The sequence below is a fragment of the Erpetoichthys calabaricus genome, chromosome 15 (genome assembly GCF_900747795.2).
Source record: "Erpetoichthys calabaricus chromosome 15, fErpCal1.3, whole genome shotgun sequence".
In the NCBI taxonomy this organism is placed as follows: Eukaryota; Metazoa; Chordata; class Cladistia; order Polypteriformes; family Polypteridae; genus Erpetoichthys; species Erpetoichthys calabaricus.
The window spans coordinates 51,208,378-51,228,855 of record NC_041408.2 but is presented as its reverse complement, the minus strand read 5'-3'; the positions used below and the strand labels follow the sequence as shown (position 1 = coordinate 51,228,855).

The 20,478-nt window shown below is 40.5% G+C and overlaps 1 protein-coding gene across 1 annotated transcript in view; it reads right to left on the bottom strand.

Moving 5' to 3' along the window:
• The window catches only part of LOC114665665 (signal-induced proliferation-associated 1-like protein 2), a 310,605-nt gene extending 294,379 nt beyond the window's left edge, over positions 1 to 16,226 (bottom strand). Inside the window, 1 exon segment of the mRNA XM_051919363.1 lies at positions 16,038 to 16,226. The gene's annotated coding sequence lies outside the window, so the exon portion shown is untranslated.
• Between the last annotated feature and the right edge of the window lie 4,252 nt (positions 16,227 to 20,478).

The following is a 20,478-nucleotide window of genomic DNA, read 5'->3' as shown; positions in this document are numbered from 1 at the left end:
GAGTTCCTAGGGTTCCTTCCAGCAGGATAACACACCATGTAACAAAGCTCAGATCATCTCAAACTGGATTCTTGAACATGACAATGAGCTCACTGTACTCAAATGGCCTCCACAGTCGTCACCAGATCTCAATCCTATAGAGCACCTTTGGGAAGTGATGGAACAGGAGATTTGCATCATGGATGTGCAGCTGACAAATCTGCAGTTACTGTGTAATGTGATCATGTCAATATAGACCAAAATCCCTGAAGAATGTTTCCAGCACCTTTACAGCATTTCTGAAGGCAAAAGGGGGTCCAACATGGTACTAGTAAGGTGTACCTAATAAAGTGGCTGGTGAGTGTATTTTGGAAACAAGTATTCAACACATCAATATTTTTCTCATTCACCATATTTCCCCCCGCTGTACTCATGACTTGAGAGAGAAAAACTGATTTCCAAAATTTCCCTCCTACTGTGCATTACAGTAAAGATGTCTGTAATGCACTTGAATTCCTGCATGGGATTAATAAAGTTTATCTAACCTAATTAGTTGATAGGGATCAATATGATGTCTACAAGCATAAACATAAAAAAATTCTGAATTGTAACCTTCAAAGTGAAATTAAATCAGTCCGGTACCTCTGAAAAGGATAACACAATTTGTATAAACCACAAAAATGGAAGCAAGTGAAGCCTAAATCTTCACATTCCAATGAAATACAAATGCTACTGTCTGTAACAAGATCAAGACACGTTACTCTAAACTGAAAAAAATACTAAAAGTAATTTAAACAAACAATCAGGAGTGCTTGATTTGTATTATTGTAACATGAGGTTAGAATATAAGCAGAAACACATGCAATAAAATTAAGATCTACCCGCTCTGCCAGATAAAGAACAGTATTAGGAAATGGAAATTAGCAGAGGAGCTGTTTTCGATACAGTATATGGCCGACGAGTTCTAAATAAGAACACGGTTATGTGGTAAGCACTTCTGAGCATGAAATCCCACAGCTGGAAAAAATATTGCAAGTACTGTACATCAAAAGATCAGTTTGCACTCGCTTCTCATGTCTGGGGAATATTCACACTTGATTTTTCATTATGAATACATCCTATTCCCCGAAAGTGAGTAATCATCTTGCCAAATCATTAAAAGAGGTTACATCCTTACAGGAAAAAAATAAATGAAATAAAATAAAAAAGTGCATTGGGTGGAACTTCAGATTTATAAAGGCTCTCTTTACAAAATTAAAGTAAACTGCCGTGGCCAACACTGCAGGTTCTGTAAATATCTGAGCTGCTAAAGATAGTCGCCATGTCATAAACCAAATAAGTGTGCTTCATGAAGACTGCATTATTAAAAAAAAAAAAAGCCAAAATAAAATAAAACAGCATCCAAACAGCTTAACAGGACATCACTAATTTACAAAGTGACACACTTGCAGCTGCCATGGACCACCAAAACAAAGTGTATTCTTAAAGGATTTTATTTGTGCAAGAATGATGCTTTGAAGAAATATTATATATATATTTATTTGGACATGAGTATCTGTAGGCTTTGTGCCCTAAGAACCAAGATACCCAAACTACTCTATAACATTTCAGTAATTATTTACCATTATGCTGATCTTTCCAATTATAAAATAGGTCACTGTGATAACAATTGAAAAGAATTCATAATTAATAGCAGAATTACGGTATTTGAGGGTTCCTCTAGAGGGCCTCTTTCTCTAGCACAATTTGGCTCAAAGACTAATCAGCACATCGTCATCTCATGACAGGCTTAGGTTTCAAGTTTGGTATTTTTCTGTCCAGCCGTTTTAGCTCAAGACCGTCCTCAAGAAACCGTGACACACAAACCCATCATCGAGGTATCAATGTTTTCAGTATCGGGGGGCACTAACATGTCAAGATTTGTTGAAAATAAGATAGATAAGATAAAGCAAAAACTCAACACACCACACACACTTTGGATCAGCAATACTTGTGATGCCATCGGAAAATGAACTCCACTCCTACATGACAGTAAGGCACCTTTTTCACCCTGTGTTCTATACGTTTAGCTCAACTTCTTTCTCCATCACAGGTGCTCCTTCAGCATTTCTTTCACCGACATACAATTACAATACATTTTATATTGCCCAAAATCACACAAGTGCCACAATTGATTTTAACAGGCCCTGCCTCTTGACAGCCCTCCAGCCTCGAGACTCTAAGAAAACAAGGAAAAACTCCCAAATAAAAACCCTAGTAGGGAAAAAAATGGAAGAAACCTTGGGTAAAGCAGTTAAAAGAAAGACCCCTTTCCAGGTAGGTTGGGAGTGTAGTGGGTGTCAAAAAAAAGGGGGTAATTACAATACAGTACACAGAACAGAACACACGTAATCCTCATTACAATAGTGCAATAGAAATATTACAAGTACAGAGCAGAATTTAAAAGTAGGTGATATCACATAATACGATTTGGATTACCAGCCCATGACCAGGTTAAGTGTGCACTAAAGCTTGTCGAGAATCTACCAATGAGCTTGTTTTTGTCCAGCACCCCCCCCCCCCCACCCCCTTCACTTTAGACCCCAATGGCACCACCCTTAGTCTCCAGCCATCTCAGCGATACCCTGGTCAGACAGAAATCCCACCAATGTACTCATACGGAATATTTGACTTTTCCAGTGCTTTTAACACCATTCTGCCTCTCTGACTGGAAAGAAGCTCAAGGCTTTGAATCTTGATGCCCCCAAAATCTTCTAGATCCTGGACTACCTGACCAACAGACGGCAGTTTGTGAGGCTGAGGGACTAAAATGTCTAAAATGGTGGTGCGTTATACTGGAGCACCTCTCTCCTGTTTTGCCTCTACACACCAGATGTCCAACACAATACCATCACTTGCCATGTTCAGAAATTTTCAGATGACTCTTCCATCACAGGCTGCATTAATAACGGAGACGAGTCAGAGTACAGGAAGGCTATGGAGGACGTTGCCTTGTGGTGCAGGGACAACAACTTGCAACTCAACATCAGCAAGACAAGAGAGCTGGTGGGGGACTTCTGACATGCCAAGAAGCCTGCGAGACCAGTCACCATCCAAGTGGAGGACATGTAAGTGTTGCAGAGCTACAAGTACCTGGGGGTTCAAAACAACCGTAAACTGGACTAGACTGGTCTGACAACACAGTGGTGCTGGACAAGAAGGGCTAGAGCAGACTGAACTTCCTGAGGAGTCTTGGGCAAGCTGCTGAAAATATTTTACCAGTCCATAGTGGCCAGTGTGGTGTTCTACGCTGTAGTATCCTGTGCTCAAAAGAAGCACATGGCCTAAATAAACCAATAAGGAAAGCCTGCAAACCCTGGACACACCAGCAGCTGTTGTGGAAAAAGGAGATGGTGGCAAAATCGGATGCCACTTTTTTTTAGCCACGGCTCATTCCTTGACAGTGTGCTGAGAAGCCCCTCTGGGGGTCTTTTCTGCCCATTGCTTTCAGGCAATTCAGTGCTTCCATCCTCATTATATTTATGTATCGACTGACTGAATCATCGGCCAACTCCCATGCCACCCTGCGGGGGTCTTATTCGGGTTCAGCCCGGACGTACACTTCCATCTGCCATGACGGGAAAATGAACTGCTCCCGGTATGCCCGTGTGCCCAGTCCATCCATTATGGCCTCCTGGCTGGGCAAGAATCCATCCTCCATCCCAGCCAGGATGCCCTGTCCTCCTTTCACAGCACCTACAATACATTTGGTGGTTATTAGCTCTGCTTCAAATACATGTACAGGTTAACATACATTTCCTCTTAAGTATCATAAAGAAATAACATGTTAAATGTTAAATCAGTTGACATCCGGCGCCGCCAAGAGTGGCAGCCTTTTCAGCAGCTCCGTGTATGACTGTATATATATGTGTATTTTTCTACTTTTATTTTTCTATTTTTATTTATTGATCACTCCTACCACTTTATTTTATGTGGATTCGTTCCCTGGACACACTTACTTTTACAACATGGGCATGGATTTTTATACGCCGAGACTCGCCTATTCAAGTACTCAACTTCGAGCGCTGAGAACAAATGCCAGTGCCGGTGTGGTTCCCTATTTACCTGACGAGGTAAGAAGGCGGTATCGTGGCAGCAGAGCCAGCACTAAGCTAAAAATGAAGCAGCTTGCGAGAAAGTGGCGTTTTAAGCCTTCGGTGCCTTCTGTTATTCTGGGGAATGTGAACTCAATCTCAAATAAGATCGACGAACTGGCTGCGCTGGTGAAAAATGTCAGAACCTACAGAGAATGCAGTTTGTTGTGTTTCTGTGAAACGTGGCTAACTAACACCATCCCAGATGCTAATGTGGAGCTACCCGGGTTTAGCACAGTTAGAGCGGACAGAGACGCAAGTACCTGTGGGAAGCACAAAGGAGGAGGACTCGCTCTCTATGTTAATACACGGTGGTGTAACTCTGGACATGTTAAAGTCAAAATCTCCACTTGCTGCAGGGACATCGAACTGTTGGCCGTAAGTCTGAATCCCTATTACTTGCCCAGAGAGTTTGGACACGTCATTGTTGTCATCGTGTATATTCCTCCTCGGGCGGACGTGGAGATAGCGAGTGACATCATCCATTCTGCTGTTGCTAAGTTACAAACGCAGCACCCCGAGGCACTTGTGCTAATCGCTGGAGACTTTATCCATGTGACGCTGGACAAAACATTACCTGCATTCTCCCAGTATGTGGACTGCAACACCCGGGGAAATAAGACTATTGATTTACTGTATGCAAACGTTAAAGATGCATACAGTGCCACCCCGCTGCCTGCGCTTGGGAAAGGAGATCATAACCTGGTTCTGCTTCAGCCTCACTACAAACCAAAAGTGAGAGTCCTACCTGTAACCAAACGATCATTCAGGAAGTGGACCCCGGAGGCTGAGAATGCTCTGAGACAATGTTTTGGAACTACAGACTGGGATATCCTGCAGGGATCACATAGTGAGAACATTGAGGAGGTTGTTGACTGCACTACTGACTACATCAACTTCTGTATGGACACTTTAGTTCCAGTAAGAACTGTACGCTGCTATGCTAACAACAAGCCATGGATTACAAGTGACATCAAGGGCCTTTTGAACCAGAAGAAAAGGGCCTTTAAAGACGGTGATCAGCATGAGCTCAAGCGCGTGCAGAAGGAACTCCGAGTCCAGCTCAGGGCGGCGAAGGAGCAGTACAGGAGAAAGCTGGAGCAGAAGTTGCAGAATAACAGCATGAAGGAAGTGTGGGATGGGATGAAGATCATCACTGGCTGCAGCTCGAAGCGGGGTGCCACCATCGAGAGAGACGTGAAGAGAGCAAACCAAATGAACATCTTCTTTAACAGGTTTGACCACCCTAACCCACTTTCACTTTGGAGTACTGCACTCTCTACACATCCTTCTGCTGATACCAACATAGGAGAGACATCCCCACCCACAATTACAGCAGCGCAAGTGAGCAGAGAGCTGAGGAAACTTCGTGCCAGCAAAGCAGCAGGTCCAGATGGAGTATCGCCACGACTGCTGAAGGTCTGTGCATCAGAGCTGGGGGGTCCTCTACAGCGCATCTTCAACCTGAGCCTGGAACAGGGGAAAGTCCCGAGGCTTTGGAAAACATCTTGCATCACCCCAGTCCCAAAGGTATCACGTCTTGGTGAGCTGAATGACTTCCGGCCTGTCGCTCTAACATCACATGTGATGAAGACCATGGAGCGGCTGCTGCTTCACCACCTGAGGCCACAGGTCCAACACGCCCTCGACCCTCTGCAGTTCGCATACCAGGAGAAGGTGGGAGCGGAAGATGCCATCATCTATATGCTACATCGATCCCTCTCCCACTTGGACAGAGGCAGTGGCGCTGTAAGAATTATGTTTCTAGACTTCTCTAGCGCCTTCAACACCATCCAACCTCTGCTCCTTAGGGACAAGCTGACAGAGATGGGAGTAGATTCATACCTGGTGGCATGGATCGTGGATTATCTTACAAACAGACCTCAGTATGTGCGTCTCGGGAATTGCAGATCTGACATTGTGGTCAGCAATACAGGAGCGCCGCAGGGGACTGTACTTTCTCCGGTCCTATTCAGCCTATATACATCGGACTTCCAATATAACTCGGAGTCCTGCCACGTGCAAAAGTTTGCTGACGACACTGCTATTGTGGGCTGCATCAGGAGTGGGCAGGAGGAGGAGTATAGAAACCTCATCAAGGACTTTGTTAAATGGTGCGACTTAAACCACCTACAACTGAACACCAGCAAAACCAAGGAACTGGTGGTGGATTTTAGGAGACCCAGGCCCCTCATGGACCCCGTGATCATCAGAGGTGACTGTGTGCAGAGGGTGCAGACCTATAAATACCTGGGAGTGCAGCTGGACGATAAATTGGACTGGACTGCCAATACTGATTCTCTGTGCAAGAAAGGACAGAGCCGCCTGTACTTCCTTAGAAGACTGGCATCCTTCAACATCTGCAGTAAGATGCTGCAGATGTTCTATCAGATGGTTGTGGCGAGTGCCCTCTTCTACGCAGTGGTGTGCTGGGGAGGCAGCATTAAGAAGAAGGATGCCTCACGCCTGGACAAACTGGTGAGGAAGGCAGGCTCTATTGTTGGCATAGAGCTGGACAGTTTGACATCCGTAGCAGAGCAACGGGCACTCAGCAGGCTCCTATCAATTATGGAGAATCCACTACATCCATTAAACAGTGTCATCTCCAGACAGAGGAGCAGTTTCAGCGACAGACTGCTGTCACTGTCCTGCTCCACTGACAGACTGAGAAGATCATTCCTCCCCCAAACTATGCGACTCTTCAATTCCACCAGAGGGGGTAAACGTTGAACATTATTCAAGTTATTGTCTGTTTTTTTACCTGCATTTTTTGTTACTCTTTAATTTAATATTTTTTGCTGCTGGAATATGTGAATTTCCCCCTGGGATTAATAAAGTATCTATCTATCTATCTATCTAAATGTGTTTCATGTGTTAGAAACTTATGAGCGGACTTCTACTAATGTAAGTAGTGCCATTTTTAATAAATGTCACATAAGATTTACTGTGATGTAAGCATAATTTAAGAAATTTTACACTACACAAAGGAGGGAAAGAAATTAGTCATATTGCTACACAGTCTGAACCACAAATTATTCCCTTCTTCATATGCAGTGGCATCAGATAAGTCTTCAGACTCCATTTTCTACACACCGTGTTGTAGATTTAATGTTAAATGGATACATTTGCCATTTTTGCCCATCAATCAATACTCAGTAATTCACAATGACAAAGTGAAAACATTTTCCAAAAGGTTGGCAAATGTATTAAAAATAAAAACCTGAAAACGAACTTCTATAAATATTCAGACCCTTTGCTCTGGCACTCCAAACTGTGGTCAGGTGCTTCCTCGCGCTGCTTTAAGATGAGTCTACAAGTTGATTGGAGTCCCCCTGTGGTAAACTGACTTGATTGGACATCTCTTAAAAAGGCATACACGTGCATGCGAGGTCCCAGAATTCATGGCTTTGGTTTTTGTCATGCTGATGAAGTCTAAGGAACTCTCTTTGGCCCTTACCTAAACATCACCACAATTTGACTTCAGAGGTCTAAGTTATAAAACTAATTTCTAACGCTTTGATTGTTGCCAGCAGCAGAGTGGACTCAATAATTGTGAAATGGAAGTTTTTGAACAGCCAGGACTCGTACTCAGTTTGGCTAGATGGCCAACTCAAGGAACCAGGAAACATTTATTTCTAAAGCATATTTTCATACAATGTAGCTCAAAGTGTTTTACACTGAATAAAAAATGAATAAAAAAAAACAATATAAAACAAACAAAAAAAAAAGGATTAGGCAGTAATATTATATAGTATGTAACAAAAAGAAAGGTAAGGTTGGATGACCAGGAGCACAGAAAACACAAAAACACCACACTCCAGTCAGGTTCAAGAAAAAAAGAAGAAAAACATCTGCAGGGGTTCCAAGGCCAAAAGTTCACACAGGCCCCACTGGGAAGTCTATCTAAAATAAGTGTTCTAAATCAGTCTTCAAGGTTTACAGGCTTCAAATGGAAGAATTTGATGATGATGGGCATGTGTAATAAATATATGCCCATATAGACTAATAGGGATACAAATAAAACATAGCTATGAACAAGTCCTATTAAAATAACGGATTTTAGCAGAAGCAGCATGAGCCTGGTGCATTTCTCTTGGTAAATATTCCAGATTTTTGGCGCCTTACAGCAAAAGGCTGCCTCGCCACTTTTTATAACTCCAAGAGCCAACCTGAAAAGCAAACATCCATTTGACGATCTAAGGTTACAACATAGAGTGTAAGGGAACAAGCTTTCCAAAATATAGGACAGAGAGAGATCATTTAAGGCTTTATAAACCATTACTAGTATTCTGATGTCAGCTCTGAAATACACGGGTAACTAATGTAATGACGCCAAGATTGGTGTGATGTGCTCAGATTTTCTTTTTCTAGTTAAGATTCTGGCTGCTACATTCTGCACTAATTACAAACGAATGATGTCTTTCTCAGGTAGTCCTGTTAGTAGTGCATTACAGTAATCTATTCGACTGAAAACAAAAGCGAACTAATTATTCAGTGTCTTGTAAAGTTATAAGAGGTCTAACTTTAGCTACAAGGTGACCAAGAATTCAATGGTGACTCTAACAGAGCCTCAGAAGTCCTCTACTGTGATGGGAGAAGTGCTCAGGAGGAAGATTATCACAGCAGTACTCCACCAGTTAGGTGTGTATAGGAGAGTGGATAACTCTCACTTGGAGTTTTGATAAACAGCATTTAAAAGGACTCCAATAATACAAGAGAGGGGAAAGAAAAAAAAAAAAAAAAAAGACTCTCCGCTCTGACGAGACCACAATCGAACTGTCTGGCAGAAATCCAATCACTATGGCTGGTGATGACCAAGCACTACTCATCACCTGCCTAATACCATCCCCGCAGTGAAACATGATGGTGGCAGCATCATGTTAGGGGAGAGCAGCAGGGACAGGGATGGCTGTCAGAACTGAAGGAAGGATGAATACTGCAAAATATAGAGAGATCCTTGAAGAAAACCTGCTCCAGAGTACATGAGACTTCCAACTGGGGTTACAGTTCACCTGGCAGCATGACAATAACCCAAAGCATACAGGCAAGAAAATGCTGGAGTGGCTTTGGGACAAGTCTGTGACCATCAAGCCCACACTTAAACTCCACAGACAGTGCGGAGAAACCTGAAGATGGCGGTTTACAGACACTTCCCATCCAATCGAACAAAATTTGATGGGAATTGCCAGGAAGGATGGGATAAGCTGCCCAAATCCATGTGAGCAAAGCTTCCTCAAGAACACTTGAAAATTGTAATTGGTGCTAAAGGGGCTTCTACAAAGTAATTAATTAAGGTAATTAATTAAGGGTCTGAATACTTTGATCGAGTGAGTTCAGTTTTTGATTTATAATAAACTTGAAAACCTTTCTGAAAATCGTTTTCACTCTTTGCCATTATGGGTTATTCAGTGCAGAATGATGGGAAAAATGGCAAATGTATCCATTTAAAATTAAATGTACATCATGACAGGAGGAGACTGAATACTTTCTGAATCCACTGAATGGAGAGCCTGAATAATATAATTTGCCAGGATTTCTAACATACACAAGTTTTGGAGCAAAAATGATAGCAGGAAAGTGGGGATGCACCTGAAAAGACTTTAAAATGGGGGTTATATGGTGGACACATCACCAGGCATCATTTGTTGCCTCCACAAAATTTGTGACAAGAATTCAGGATTATTCATGATGTACTGTACATCAGGAAAATACCAACAAGGGGTGGGCAAAAAACAAAGACGACTGCAAATTTCACAGCAGCTTTGGAAACTTGGGATTCTGGCTTGCATTTGGCTTAGGTGTGAATCTAGAGAGACTGAGCACAAGCACAGCAGCTACAAGAACAGACATGCCCAATGCCAGGATCTCCTGGTATCCGCTTATTGACTTTCTGATAAGGACATTTCACCAAGATAACTAACATTCTGTCACATATTGTGCAGAATGCTCCAGTTGTTTTTTCACTGCCATACAAATCTTTTGCATCTAGCAAACACAGTGCTGTTAACAACAAGGGACCCTATAGAGTCTTTTGCCTAAAACACATGTTGGCATTAACTTCAAAGTGGGCACCTACTGTTTATATGTGTATCTATATTTACATTAGCAAAGCTCATATCACACAATAGTGAAAGTGTATATCCTTTTCTGTACCCTTATCTTCCTGTAACACTATCTTATCTTGCAACAGCCGAATCCCTGCTCCTTTTCTCTGACATTTTCCGCTTTGCAAGGACGTATCTCCACATCTACATTCAAAGAGCTGGCAATTTGATGCCAACTGTTCTGACAGACATCTTTCTCACTATGGGCCAACCAGCCCCTGCTGGAATCCATTCTTGCTGCATTGTTTGTTTGATTCATATCTGCCATTTTTTCATTTAATTGCACCGATAGGTTTGTGTAACTGAACTTTAAACTTGCTGCCTTTGTGAAGTGCTTTATGATGGTGTAAGGTGTTTGTAGCTCTATACGAAAACAGATTGACCGAATGGTCAATTTACAGGCCGGCAGTCACCCATCCTTCTATTATACAGAGCCTTGCTTAATTACAAAATTAAATTATAGACTTTCGCTGTACAAATAGCCTCAGTACCCCACTGCCATTCACTGTGCATTGCTGTAAGTACTTGGGGTTCCACAGCAGTGAGAAGCTGAGCTGGTCTTGCAACATGGAAAAGACCTACAGTGGAACCTCGGTTCACGAACGTCTCGGTACACGTACAAATCGGTTTACGACCAAAAAGTTCACCAAACTTTTGCCTCGACCACACACTCGGTATACGAACAAGCCAGGTTCCCTTTCGGTTTGTACATGTTCAGGCTCTCCCTGTGCATTTCCTGTGCAGCGAGCAAGAGAGAGCGAGAGCGCGCGACACACACACGTACACACACACAGAGGGCGAGAGTGCGCGACACACACGCACACAGAGGCAGCACACACACAGGCAGCAAGAGATAGAGCCCCACACACACACAGGCAGAGAAAGAGAGAGCCGCACACACACACAGGCAGCTGAGACACAGACGCACACACACAGGCGCTCGCTAGAGAGACACACACACAGGCGCTCCAGGCTCACAAAAGAGAGAGAGAGAGAGAGAACGCGAGTGAGCGAGCGAGCGAGGGACACATAAGGTAGAGAAGGCTTGTTTTTGTTTTCAGTTTTATTTACAGTGATCGGTTCGTGGCCTGCATTGTTGCAATGTTACTTTTCTTGGTGGTTTATTAAATTACAGATTTTTCAAATGTTCATTTTTTTCCCCTGTGCTTAAAACTCATTAAAAAAAAGTGTTTTTAGCGAGCGGTTCCTAGCCCTATAGTGTGAACTATTGCAGTGTTAGTTTTCTCTGTTGTTCAAGGTTTTCTCAGTGTTATTCAATGGTTTTACATTTGGTTTACTAATACGCTGTGCATTATATGGTATAATTAACTATATTTGCGCTTAAAAATTAAAAAATATATATGTTTGCATACAGTTCATATGGTCTGGAACGGATTAATTGTATTTACATACAATCCTATGGGAGAAATTGCTTCGGTTCACGACCAAATCGGTTTACGACCAGAGTTTTGGAATGAAATGTATATGGGAACAAGCAGATTCTTACACTCCTTTAAAGCAGATAATGAAATCTTTCTAGATCTCTAATAGAAAGTGAGAGTTTCCTTGCGGTGGTGCTCAAAAGAAGCCCACCAAATCAAAAGCTAATTGAAAGGGCAGGCTCAATTATGGGACGCCCTCTGGACCCCTGGACGTAGTACAGGAAGAGAGAATGAAGGCAAAACTGGGTGCTATTGTGAACAATGCTGCAAATCCTCTCTCTTTACCCACAAACTATTCTGCACCAAGAAACACTGAGGGGACTCCGGTATACCAACAGCAATATGTCTGCATAATGCCTCACCGGGACCATGACAGCCAAGTCACAAGTTTTCTTTTTAGTTAGTTGTTTAGCTTTTTACAGAAGCTCAAATAATTAAAATAATTTATTAAAACAAACGCCCTCCCCTCAGGACTAACAATGTTCTATCAACAATAATGGAAAACTGTCCACTTGGTACACAGGCAAGTAATCGTAAGCCACCAGTACAAAGACCTGATGAGACTCTGAAGAGACAAGACCAGCAACGGCAGTCATCAAGTTTGACATCCCCTCCGACTAGAAGCTGTGTCATCATCTTTAAGACAAAAACAGTAGTCAAGGGACCAGAAATGAAATCTATATAAACAGAGACCATTCAATGAAAACATTTATCAAAAAACAAACATTCATGTTATGACGGTGGTCCCACTTACAGAAATCTCTACTTGCACCCTCAAAGAGATCTGTTTAGTCTCTCAAAAGAACCACGGGTGTGGTTCAACCCTGGATTTTCATGGCATCCATAACCTCAACTCTTTAAACAATGGACATCAACATATAAACATAAATGCAGACTTGTCAAAGAGTCTTCCAAGAGAAGATAGCAGCAGTTACATGCATGGCTGCAAAAAAAAGTCATTTTGGCTTATGTTTTTAAAACAAGGAGCATGATTTTGCAAAAAAATGAATGCTAAGTAGCACAAAACAAAAGTTATTATCAATTTCCAACATATATTCATCTCATAGTAAGATGGTCATACATTACAGTACAGACAACCTTCACGGCTTCTCTTTGGCACGTCATTTTAACTTATATTTTTAAGTGGGCCCCAGCTGTTCAAAATAAGCAGTCGTTCTCCCGAACAACTGTAATTGTTCCAAACAAAACAGCAAAATGAAGAATGTGGTTTCAGGTAATGCATAATTTAAACCTCTAATCTGACAGTAAGGCAATCCACACCGGAATGTTTGATACATCCACTACTGCACAAAATTAAAGAACTGCACCCAGCATGGAGAGGCATGCACTTAAAATCACAATAACGAGTTTTCTTCACAAGTCTGCCTCTGATTAAAACACTAACACACAAATTTGTAATGTTTCATTCAAATCAGCTACATCAGGTTACATGAATAATTGACTATTGAAGGCAAATAAGCAGGCTGAAAAAGCATAATATTAAATAAAGGATACATTTCTCTCTTCTCCTGAGCTGCACAGAACAAACCTGAAAGGCCAACCAACCCTATTTATACACCCCTCCCTAGGGCACCAGTACACAATAAGACCTTTGACTATTTTTTTTTTTTTTTTTTATTGTCTAACACCTTTTCCTGCTTACACTCTTATACAAACTCTATTCATATACTCGATTTGCTTGAGGAATAACTAACACACACACAAACAAACAAAAAGGGTTACCCTGTGACCTACGACTGGAGCCATTCATATCTAATGAAGATCTCAAATCTCAGCTTGACTTTAAATATTACACTGTAATCAAAAGAACACACAAAAAAAGCACAACAGTGTGGGCATTGTGCCATGGAGTTATTTCATATCCATGCTTAAAATCAGGATGTGAAGACTATGACCAGGATGCTGCTGGCTCCACATTTCAAAAACAATTCAGCTATGACAAATGACTTAAAGATAAAGAGCAGCTCCGCTCAGCATGCCACATGCATCTTTTTGTAATGAAAAGCCAGCTAGCAATATTACACAACATTTCTAAACAGTTCATCTGCCACCTTAGCCATCTGTCAAAGACGCATCTTCAATTACATTCGTTTACAAAATAACCTGCACTTACACACGGCGCATTTGATTAATCCGGCAATACAAAGGTACTTAAAAAACAAAAAAAATAAAACATGCAGTTTCATTGTGATCCGTCATAATCTAAAAAAAACAATTTCAAAGACGTGCCATTATGTTTTGTGTAGCAGCAATGACAAAATCAAAAACCAAGGCAAACTCCGTTATGAACTTTTGACTTTTATTGCTATATAATCTTTCAAAGACACATTATTTAATGTGAAAATCCAGTATAGCATACTGATAAATTACCAAAGACCTATGGCAATAATGCATGTCATGTTGTATCTGTAACTTGCAGACTACTGCAATTTAAAAAATAAAAAACAAAATCTAGAAACAGCACTAAGTCAATAGAAAACGACACGGAGAATGTAACAAGGCTGGATAAAAATATGAAATGTGTGCAGTGGCTTGACTGAAGAGGAGAACCTTACTGGAAGCCCCTGTGACACTGAAGCCTTATGTACTTACTGAAACACTTAAAAAAAATAATAATGCTGGCCACTCATTAAATTATAACAAAGTGGTTAACACTTTAGATAGGTGATGGCTTTGTAGCAATGGTGTTTGATTGCACATCTGAGCTACCTACAGATTTAAGGAAACAAGTGCACAGCGCCCTGTGATCTGTAAATCATCCCGGATAACAGTGTCAGCCAAATAAATAAACGTCCAAGACATAATAATGGACTGGATGCTGCCAGAAGACACCCTGGCCTTCCCAGGTCAAGGGCCTAAGTGGGTTTCAGAATGTTAAGGCACAGCAACTTTGTGAAAAAAATATTCCTTGTAATTTACAAAAATTATATACATATATACAAACATACACACACACATAATACAAGCACTGATGGAAATGGAACTATCCCTGAACCAATAATTATGACTCTTATTATTAGAAAACAAGGCACACTTCATTCACAAGCGAAGGTAATGGGAGTTTAATTTCCTATCATCCATACTGTGCAACAGTAAAGCAACACGAACGTCGCCAGGGTGAAGGAAGGTTCATTTTGTGAGTAAATGATCACCGATTTTTTTTTTTTTTTTTTTTTTTAACTTTCACAAAAATGTTTTAACTAATTGCCAAGTTAAGCATTTAATAGTAAATTCAAGAGAAAGTGCTGGAGGCAAAACATAAAACTTTATTGTTATTATTTAAAAGGCAATAACATCAATGTTTCAAAAAAAAAAAAAAACTAAAAGTAGACTGCTGCTACAAGGTCAGTTTAAGATGCTAGAAAGGGACAAGACAGACGAACAGTCATTACATGCAATTATTACAGAGTGGCGTAAAATATCAAAAGCGTCTTAAAAAGCAATTCATTGCAATAAACTATAAGCATAATAGCACTAGAAAGCGTTCGCGGAGGACAAATATTAATGACGTCATATAAATAAAATTTGAACTAATTGGAGATCCAAATTCAGACATCATGCGAGCAAAAAGTGTCAGACAAAAAAGCAATATATACTTTGCTATACAAGTAGGACGGCTTTCTCATCAAGCCTTATCGAGAGTCGTATAAATAGAAGTCTAAAATAAATACCGTTTTTTCTTCTCTTATTTTCTTCACTTGGGACCCAAATACATATTCAACTGTAGAAACAAGCCGGGACGCTCTAAGGCGATTTTGTGAATGGATGATTAAAGAAAGCCCCCTAGTGTTGGCAAGAAAATATTCTTTAGAAAAAAAAATTCTCAGTTAACCATTAATGCCTGTTTAAAAAAACTACTGTGCGGAGTACGCTTACAGAGAATGAATGCACATGATGAGTTTAACTGTACGCGTAATGCAGTTGCAACGGCAGGGCATTTAAACATTGCTGGCACCATACAACAAATTTGAAAAGCTACTTTAGTCAAGCAAAACTGACAGATAAACGTGTCTCTGACAATCATCAGAAATCGGCTATCCAGGGAAGATTTGCACGCTGTGCCACAGGTACACACTCGTAGGTTCACTTGCTATATTAAATTGTATGATTTGCAATCTGGGAGGGTACATCTGCTGTCCCCCTTTATCAGAATCCAAAAAAAGCAACACGAACTTTTTATTGTAAATGCCTCAATCTCATCCGACATGTAAATTCAGCAACAATTAAAGTTTTGCAGCGATTCCCCTAGGAGATCCAATACCAGTATAAACTTCAGCAACCGGCTTTTAAAGTCGCAACACTCTTGCAGTTAGGTTCGCAGTACAGAACAAAAAAGAAAAAAGGCAATGTTCGCTCACCTTGCAGCGCAGCCTGTAAAAATACCGTCATATCCAGAAACAACCCTTCTTGTTTGTTTTTGTATAAATCCTCTTTATAATAATCCTGGCATGTTGACTTCAGAAGTGCTACTTTTTCCCAGCTGCAGCTTATCATCTAATGCAAATCAATCCTTCACTCTTAAACGCCAGCGGCCAACTGAGAAGCTTTCGCCTTGTGCATTGACAGCGCATGAACAAGCCCCTCCCACTAACCTAATTTGATTGGTTAGCAAGTGTAATCCCGCCCCAAAGGGAATAGCGATTTGGCAACGGAGCCTTCAATTAAACTGTTTTACAGCTTTCTACCCTCTGCCGAAAGTGAATATAAAAAAACCGGCTCACTCTTTCAAGACTGAGAGTGAAGTTTCCATAGAAAGCAGTTGCTTAGCAAGGGGACAATGACGAATTGCCTAGTAAACCAGACACTTCACAACGAAAGGGTTCTGTGTAATTCAGAGGGAGACTTTAGGTGGGTGCTGTGGTGGATCCAATTAAAACAACTTATTTTCACTTAGCGTGTTTACCTTTGGATAGATTCAAAGCGCTCTGAACATAAATACAGTAAAACACGGTATAACACAAGGGATCGCACGCACGTACGGACACCAAAACATGTTATTGTAGTCACCACGTTTTTTAATGGTGGTAATGTAAATACTCGCTTTCCTTATAAACAACGTCACAATGTTTTGTTTCAAATTCTCCCACCCTTGTATTGCAGTATTCAGTATGTGTTTGGTGTGCTACTGGCACCAACTGGAAGCTCACAGAAGTGGTAAATCATTCCGAATTTTTCTTAGCAGTCATTCTCACATCGTTAAAAACAAGCAAACAGTCTGTCCCGTCCGCTACCAGACCGCTGGATCCGATTCGGGTTGTCCCAGCAGCTTTAGGTCCGAGAAATTCCCAGTCTATCAAAGGGCACGCGAATTCTTCTAACTCGTACGACTTTAGGGTAGCGATAAAAGCATGCAGACGGGAAGCAAGTTCATATTTTTGAAATTAGAAAAACAATGCTTCATTTTGTATTACTCTAAAAGTCAGGTAAGGTTTTTTTTCCCCCGTAATTCTACAAGAGACAAAACATTACACTGTCGATCATACTTTATTTTACACCATCCAGGGTTTGCTTCTGCGTTGCGATCGACCTTAATGAGACGGGTACAGACAGTGAATTGAATCAGATGAGACAATTAAACACAAAATCAGCAATCCTCTAAGATCCAAGCACTGGGAAGCGTCCATATAATTTAAAAAAATTGTAACTAACTAATCAATAGGATCACTCGTAGAGACAGACAGTGAGAGAATTAACCCGATATAAAGTGAACAAAGTCCTGCGATAACGTTAATGTATTTAACTGGCTGATCATCGATTTAAGATAAGTTAAGCTGAACGCATTAACAGGTGATTCAGTTTATCTCATATATTTGGGGCGCGGCTCACCACCTCATTGTTTCCTAATTTGCACGTCTTCAGATAAAACATGATTAATAGCGGAAGTGCAGATATTCACGTTATTTATGTACAGGATGAAGTGGCTTTGAGATATTTATATACACATACATACACACATACATATATATACATACATACATACATACATACACATACATACATACATATATATATGCATGTATGTATATGTGTGTGTATATATATATATATATATATATATATATATATATATATACACACACATATACATACATATATATATATATATATATATATATATATATATATATATATATATATATATATATATATACATATATATATATATATATATATATATATATATATATATATATATATATATATATATATATATACATACATATATATACATATACACACGCATTTAGTGTTATGATATATACATTTTAAATCGGTAAATGCCTTTTAAAACGTGCAGCGCCGCAAGACAAACGGGAAATGTTTAACCGTCAATAGCTAACGTAGGAATCTTTAGTCAGCTTTCTGAGACTACATCCAATTCAGCGTGAGAACACTACCGAATTAAGCTTTTCAAGGCAATCCTTATTGATAATGCGGATAAAGCTATTTTTCAAGATCGATCCAAGGGAAGCTCCCTGAAATCCGGAGCCTCTGCCAGGAACATGGGGCGCAACTCGTTCAAATTCTAACGCAGCCTCCAAGAGCAATGTGACTGCACCGCCGTCACGTGAAACGGTGTCTGTTATCTGACGATGACGTCATCTGCACCCGGCGCAATAACACGGAGCGGCACCGACAGAATGTGAACAGAGACTCAGAGAGGAATAAGACTCCAGTCGTGACTAAAGAATGAGTCTGCGCCGAGTCATGCGGCGGCACGATCCAACTGGGCAAGAAGTTAAAACTGTAAAGCACAGAGTGACAGGTTCAGTCTCAGCCACAAATTCGCAGTGTGACCCTGAGCTAGAGCATTAACCTGCCCGTGCTACGATTCTAGGAATGTGCAATAATGAAATCACGCGTGTTCATTAGTAAATGCGTGTTCCTATGTCTCAATCATTCCAAACGATTGCGCATTTTATCATTTGGAACAAATCTGGAATAGCTTACCAATAGAAATTCGCCAGGCTAATACGGTGGAGCACTCCCTCGTTATTTTAACATGGCTTTCTCATAGCTTCATTTTAGTTTAACCCTGATATTCTGTATATGCATTTAATTATCATTATCATTCTTGGTGGCTCTGAAAATCCATACTAACCCTACTTTCTCTGCTGTTATTTTTCCGTTTTTCTGTGGTGGCGATCTGTGCCGCCACCACCACCTGATCAAAGCACCGTGTTGACCCTACATTGATGGATTGAATACCAGAGGTCCACATGACCATCATCATCAAATTCTTCCATGTGAACCATGAGGACTGGTTGAGATTATTTATGGTAGGTATAATGCCTAGGATGGGCTGGGTGGTCTTGTGGCCTTGGAACCCCTGCATTTTTTTTTCTGCAGCCTTCTGGAGTTTTTTTTTTTGTCCTCCCTAGCTATTGGCCTTTACTTTTATTCTGTGTTAATTAGTACTGCCTAATTTTATTTTTTTCCTTCATCCTGTAAAGCACTTTGAGCTACATCTTTTGTATGAAAATGTGCTATATAAATAAATGTTATTGTCATTTTAATAATAAAATGCATAGCATTTGCCATTCAAATAGATCACAACCTCACAAACATTAATATTGCTTTTTATTAATCCCATACCAAATAACATATAACAGACATATACATTGCATTTTTCATTCCAACATAGCATGTAACCAACATTTGAAGTAATGCATTTTATTACAATAAATGTTTGTGATGTGCCATCAGACAGAATGACAAAAGCAATGCATTTTATAATGACAGGCATTACAAAGCACATTGCAATAGATGGTGGACTGGAAACGCTAATGTTGAGGGCTACACTGATTACTAAGACTTAAACCTGTCAAAGAGGGGTAGCACAGCTAGTAACTTAATGACTTGCTTTAAATAAAACCAAAAGAGAGTCTGTGAAGTGGTATCTCACACCATTATGTTTTCTAATCATGGCACTGGAAAGTTGCATATTGATTTGCATGTGCAAGTAAGACTGTTCCTGTCTTCTTCTTCTTACTTTTCATCTTTTCCCACTTCTATGTGAGGTTGATGTGTTTGATCAACCTTCTGCAAACAGCTCCATCTTGCACCTCCTTGCCAGTCAAACCCTTTTCCTTCAGATCTTTTTTTTTTTTTTTACTTTATTCTGCACTTCCATTCCCATCACACTTTTGCCCACATGTTGATGGTCTCTCCTCATCACATGTCCATACCACCTCACCCTACTTTCCTGTCCTTTCCTGTCTCTCCCACTTTTGTTCTACCATTGATTGCCTCACTTCTTATTTTTTAACTCCACACATCCATCTTAACCTTCTCATTTCTGCCATGTCTAACTTCTGCTCCTGTGCCCCCTTCATTGCTTATGGCAGAGTTCCAAACATCATTGCTGGTCTTACCACTGTCTTATAAACCTGACCTTTAACCTTTGCCTTGATTCTTCAATCTCACAAGACTCCTGGTAGCTTCTTCCAGTTGTTCCAACCACACTGCACTCTGTAGGTTATCTCTGCACACTAGTTTTCCATTTTGGGCTACTACCGGCCATTGATATTTAAATTTATCTACTCTGTGGGCTAACATCTGAATAATCATTAAACATGAAATATTCTGTGTTCCTATTTATCTTCAATCCTCTATCTTCCAAAGCCCTTCTCCATTCTTCCAACGGCCTCTCCACTTCCTCGTTTCTGGTGCCTAACAACACTGTGTCTTCAGCAAATAAAGAAATAAAAATAAAGGTTCCAAAGTGGCTTTTCAGAGTGATGCCAGAAGGGGAGCCATTTTTGGTTTTGAAGAACACCCATCCTCATGAAGGTTCCA